Below are 7,160 nucleotides of genomic sequence, written 5' to 3'. Positions count from 1 at the left end.
TGCAAGTGATGATGTGATGAAAGATATTATTTTAGTATCACTCACTCTATAGAAAATTATGATTGATTTTACTTTTTATAAAAAAATTATTTTAGAATTCAAGAAAATTAACTGTAATTGGATATTAAGGTAAGAAAATATAGGGAAAAATTCACATATTAACATATTGCATCAAGTTAGAGTGAAAAGAATAATCATCCATTAAGAAAAATTCTTTAAGTAAAGAATAAGTAAAGATTGAAAATATAATATAGGAATTTCCAAAGAAAAAATTTTAAAATAGTACCTGCCTTGGAATATTTGAAGTTAGAGTTTGGAGATGGATAAGATAAAGCTGACTATAACAAGTTCGGACTTTTCGTGTTTATTACAATGACATTTTGTGAGCTGTGTATGTCACAATTAGTTACAATTATGTTTTGACTTTTTATGTTGATTTTATTTTCATTTTATAATTTTGCTTTTGTTTTAATTAATATCTTAGTTTAGTTTAATTAGGATTTGATTAACATTTTACCCAATTTAGGAGATTACAAGTTGGTATATCATGTGAAAGTTATGTAAAGAATGGGTGTAAAAGATTATAGTTAATTATATTTGGGAGACAAGAAGGAGGAATTTTATTAATTTGTCATGAGAGGTATACAAAAAAATAGGATTTTGAAAAATTTTGGGGCGGTGAGAGGGGGGGGGGGGGGGGGTTGTCCCTCCATGCCTCTCCTATCTCCATCCTTGCCACTAAATATATTAAGCATCAATTAATTTGTCTACATATATTTTAAGTAAAACTTTTTGTTTAATTTACTAAATTTTGGATAAATTTAAGAGTAAATCTTATATACAATAACGGTGTATACACTATCACGGTTGGATATACCAAACATATGCAAATTTTGAGTTTCAATTTCAAATTCGAATTATGTGTCATGCATCTAATGGTGAAAGTATATATACTATCAGTGTATAGAAGATTAATCTTAAATTTAATAAGACAAATTAGTGGTGTATGAAATATTAACCTTTATATAATTTCTCTTTATGTTTCTTTATCACTATTGTTCATAAATAGACGACGGGAAATTCACAAATGCATATTCTTCTCTTATTTATGCATATACAGACACTTTTCCTTCTCTCACACATACTTGCACATATTATTCTCTTAACTCGTATATTTTTTTCTGACACATTTGCACATAGATAGTCTTTCATCTCTCTCTCATGTCCAAAAACCATCTCCCAAAAGCAAACATATTTAGTTTTATCTTTCTCCTATACATACTTTCTTACAGTGTATTATCTTTAGTTCTCTTTCATACATGTAGACTCATGCACACTTTTTTTCTCTGACATCACACACATTTGAACATATTATATTTTCTAAATTAAATTATGATATGAAAGAGAAAATATTGATTCAACATGTAAATTAGTTAGTTATACATGTTTTTGGAAAATTTTAGAAAAGGTGACAAAAAAAAAATTTGCATGAAATATGTAAAATTTCACTAACCGCTAAGAAGAGATGACGTACGTTATTTAATAAAAAATAAAAATTAAATTAATTGACAACAATCATCATGCATAGGCATCAATGTTATTTCATTAAATTTTTAGATAAAAGCATTATCTCTAATGTTTGTATGGTCATCCTCTAGGGTTATATATATATATATATATATATATATATATATAAATGTTACTAGGATGCTCCAACTCTAAAAAGGCCAAATATAATATACAAAAGAAAATTCCTATGCTAATTACCTAGTCACATGCTGCTAACACAACTACCAAATATAATGTAATTAACAAACAAAATGTAGTATTATAACTATCACTTGGTTTAGTTTTAAAAAGTTTCAATGAATTCATACAAAAAAAAATATTTATTTTTATATTTGATGTAGTGCCTTTAGCACTTGTAGCTATTAAAGTTCCAAATAACATTTTAGATAATTTTAGAACATGTGAAAATCGAAAGTTTTTCTTAGAATTTCATATCTATTCATCTCATATAACCCCACACTAGGAATTAAATATTTTGTAGTACTGCTATAATATATCTTAGTTATTTGTTCTTAGAGTTTATGAACATACCAAATTTATTTCATTTGATTTCATTTACTAAACTTTCTAAAATGTATGTAACTTAGATTCTCACCATTTTTCTCAGATTACATGTACATGTCAAATGTAGACATGTATTATATTAATTTTATGATAAGAAAGCATTTAAAATAAGGAGTTTATTGCCATTATGATCTTCCTCTTAAAAAATATTTCCAAATTAATGCAATTTCAAATTTATTCCCTTATTAATATATTTGCTGTCATGTGGACTTTAAATATAGAAAATTAATCACGCTTAAACTTTGGCTCTGATAATGATCATAGTTTGGTGTGAACTATAAAAGTTCCATTTTAAAGGAAAAGAGAAATGAAAAAAAAAATCTCTGCATTTTTTTGGCTCATCACAGAGAATCTAAGTCATAATTAACATTAAAATTAACACCAAGGATAGTTAATAGTTGATATCTGGAAAAGTTATCATTATGCATTCTAACAATAAAAAATCATGAATTAACACAATAGATCTCTAAAGATTTCTGTTTATTTGTGCGGCAATTCATCATACACATGGCAAGAAAATTTTTCAGTTGCTATGACGATTTAAGAAATTTCCAAATATATTAAGAATTTCCTCAAGGTAGGCAATAAACAATATATAGAGAAGAAGTAGCAAAATTTGAGCTATTGAAAAATAATGAAAAATTCTTCTAATGTGAATTTTAATTAAGCTCTTAAGAGTAGTTATTAACATTTTAATGGGATTTACCTCTCAAGTTCAAAGAAGATAAGAGCGAAAGTTTAAAAGTGATTAGTTTTTCAAATTTAAAGTCCACATGGCAACAAACATATTAACAAGGGAATAAAATTTGAAACTGCATTAGTTTGGAAATATTTTTTAAGAGGAAGATTATTGTGGCAATAAACTCTTAAAATAAGAAAGCAAACTAAAAATAATATAAAAACATACATGTTATATAAGGCACATCATAGTACATAAATAAATAATACTAAATACAACTTTCTATCATATTTCATTAAGATTAGAGTTTTGCTTTTCATACATGCAAGTAATACAACTTTGATTGTTGGAAATATTTGATGACGGGAAATGTCAATAACTTTTTATTTGTTTTTATTTAGTAGTTTCGCAGATTCCACTAATTATACATTCAGCATGCTAGATTCTTTTTTTTAAGCAATTTTTTTTAGAGGCTAGTAATATTTTGTTATTTGCACACAATGTTCCTATTTCTTCCACTTGCTTATTAGTTTAACTTAATGAGATTATGAGCCTGTAGATTGATGTTGAAAAGTTTTTGAAGTTATCAAGTATTAATGAGCATAAGGGTAAATTACTCCATGCATATGAGGGATGGTTATACTATCTTAATTATCCTCCACCTTATATGTTGTATGTGCCACTGCTATTATGAATCCTAATATAATTATTGTCAGTATCAATGTCAACAAGAGTTTCATGATGAATTTGTAGAGTTGGCACAATATATGTGAAAGTCTCTTAGTCAAAATTATGGTTTTAAACAAGCGCATGGTGATTTGATGGAAGGATGGATTCCATTTGTCCATAATCAAATACATAATATATAGGAAATACTTCAAAAGAATCGAAAATTTTTACGATGTATATACCAATTTGTAGGAGGAAATGTTGCGATTCCTAAGTTATTTTTTTCAATTGCTAGGAAAGTCTTACTTGTCTATTACAAATTTACAACACCCCGCATGAGATCAAAGGACATCTTATTGTGTAGCAACTGTGGTGGCTCAACTAGCAAATGCAACCCTGGTTGTAGATTCTGACTCTGTTTCGCCAATGTATCAGTGCTAGGGGTGGGTGTGGGTCGGGTACCCGCATCATTCACCATTTGGCTGACCCGACCCGCACCTTGCGGGTCAGCCATGTTTTGACCCTTACCCGCCCCGCATATCAGCGGGTACCCTATAATCGGGTACTCGCTGAGATAGGGTCGGGTCAGCGAGTACCCGCTCCGTCCCATTTATAATTTAATTTAAAAAAAATGATTTATACCAATTTAATTTTATATTTTACACATTCATCTAAGATTTAATAAATTTTTTTTCTAAAAAAAGGTTTCCCACCAAGAAACAAGTATGTGAAGAAAATATAAGATAAAGGAAAAAAATTAAAAGAATTAGAAATCAATAAAAATTTGAAATAAGTAGCACAATTTTTAATATATATGTTCCACATTAATTCAACTTTTTTCTATAAAATATAAGATCATGGCCTCTATAAATGAATCTTGTAAATAAACTATAGTCTCTCATATTTGTAATGCAATTTGTTCAATAAAATTACTTAATTAGTTCTTATTATTTTATAGTGTGTGTATAAAAATAAAAAATATATATATATATATATATATTTATGCGGGACGGATCGGGTACCCGCGGGTTTTTAATTATATGACCCTAATCCGCCCCGCATCTTAGCGGGTACCCGACCCTCTTTTGATCCGATCAAATAATAAAAATCGGATATCCTAATTTTCGGATCGGATCGAATCGGATATGACAGATTTTCGATTAGCGGATAATTTTGCCCACCCCTAATCAGCGCACTGATTTCCCTCTCTCTATATGTGCGAAAGTTTGCACGACCATGATTTCACCATCCACTCCTTGATTTGTGGAATGATGTTATGATGCAGGCTACCACGTGGACTACTCTTAATTAGACCCAGGCTAGTTTTGAAGTCTATTTCTAACACCACCTTTCTTAGTCCCATCTCCCAGGCTAGTTTTAAACCTTGAGCAATCGCCCGCTGCTCAGCCGATATGTTGCTAGCCAAACCCAAATTGATGCAGAACCCTTGTACCATACACCTTTATCATCTCTAAGTAACCCTCCTCCTCTTGCTCTTCCTGGGTTATTTGTAGAAGCACCATCCACATTAATTTTAACCGAACCCAATGGTGGGGTTTCCCAAGTTGCGAATACATTTAAGATGTGATTGGATATAACTGGTCATTATTCTCTTATTGTCTTGCTCCTAATCCTGAGACTAGTATTAATCCAATCTCATCAGACATTAAAAGTGATAGAATTTTCATGATGGATGTGTACGTCACATGTGTAAAACTTGAATTTTAAATTCAAATTAATATTATCTATTAAGTATTTAGACTGATAGTGTATACACTATAAGTATATCGATGATTAATTAAAACAAAGAATTATAGATGCCCCAATAATGAACATGTGTTCCTTAGGTAGAAGTTCTAAGTGGAATAAATCTAAGACTATAAACATTCCTGTCTTTGCTCGTAGCTAGCTCTAATACCACTATAAAAGTAAGTAGCGGATATTTTCACAAAGGCATGAAGAGTTGAAGACAGAGACATTTGTGAAATTGAAAAAATGTTGGATATGCCCAAATTAGAGTAGTTTGGCTTAAGGAAGACATGGTAGGAATTAGTCATGTGTTGTATCTATCAAAATTAGATAGGTCAAAATTATTTGGATATGGCAGTGGTGGTTAAATAGGTGCTGAAATATATCTATCAAAATTATTTGGACATGGAGATGGTTAAATGGGAGGATAGATTACATAGTTTCTATGAATCCAACAGTCAATCAAATATGTATACATAGATTCTATCAATCCAACACTTAGTGAAGCGTGTATCTATGAAAATAAAAATTTTCAAATAATCATAAATTGATTTTTTTTTCCTGAACTGTGTATGCTTCTAGTTTTCCTTTATCTTTTTGTCTATGCTTCATGAGAAAGATGTGTTTTTGAATAAGTATTAGTGAGGTAAGCACTTAAATTTGGCTTGATTTTAGTGTTTTTGCACAGCTTTGATTTTGGTGAGAAAGTAGAGTGTTGGCCGATTAGGTTCCTTATGTTTCATTGCTACCAATTCAATCTCTCATTTTTACAAAATATTAATGGAATTAATCACATGCATGGCATGTTTACCATTGAAAGTTACTATTTTGGTCCCTTATATTTAAGGTTTCATCAACCAATTTAAACCCTAATCCATAAAAGAAATTCAATGTAAAACTTTTTTAATGAGAAACTTGAAAGTTCTAATGAAACTGGTACATGCACCACATTTGTACCATTAAAATAAGGAGTATGGGAAAAATTCTACAAATCCAATTACAATTTTATTAACTTTTCTCTCCTAATTTTCCAAAATCCCTAATTATTAATGCATTAATTCATAAATTTTGTCTACCCTCTATTTATCTAATTACAATATCCATAATTTTAATATTAACAACACTGAGTGAAAATTCATGAATTTAAAGCCTCTATTACGAATATTAAAAGGCTAGAAAAAGAAAATCGATAGAGTTGTGCTTAAGGCTTGTAGGTTCTTTTTTCTAGTAGTACACATGACCAACTACAATAAGGTTCTATTTTCTCAGCAAGTTATACATTATATTTATTTTATGGAGACAAAGAATTAACTTAATATGCGATGACATATAAGAGATCCAAATGGTCATATTAACAGTGTTCTTGTGGTACATATGACCAATTCCATTAGAGTTTTTCTAATTTTCTATTAACTTTCTTTCTTTTGTAAAAATGATGGACTAAATTAATAAAATAATAAATAAGAAACCAAATTGGTCAAGATCTCAAACATAAGAGACCACATTCATTATTTTCCTTTTGGTGAAAAAGTAATAAAGAGATTACAAATTCAAAAAATATAGTTGCTGCAGTCTTCTTGACTCTAATCTTTGTTAATCTCTGAATTCACATTTAACTAATATGATTTTGCCTAAACAAAGGCCCGTTAGAATTGTTTGCTTTGTTAAAATTTGAGTCTAAATGACTTAATTCCTTAAAACATTCCTTGAATAGGAAAAATAAATAATTGTTAATAGATGAAGTAGACTGGATTCATCTTTCTCTATATAATGAATTCATCTCTTATTCTTGAATAATAGTAATGAAAGATGCAACAAAATATACATAAGTTTCACTAAGCGAGCTTTTTCTCAGTTTTAATGAAAGTATGTTGCAATGTTGAATAAAACTTTTCAAACTTGTCATACAAAGTCAAAATGACCACATGGT

The sequence above is a fragment of the Coffea eugenioides genome, chromosome 4 (genome assembly GCF_003713205.1).
Source record: "Coffea eugenioides isolate CCC68of chromosome 4, Ceug_1.0, whole genome shotgun sequence".
Lineage (NCBI taxonomy): Eukaryota > Viridiplantae > Streptophyta > Magnoliopsida > Gentianales > Rubiaceae > Coffea > Coffea eugenioides.
This window is presented reverse-complemented; position numbering follows the sequence as displayed.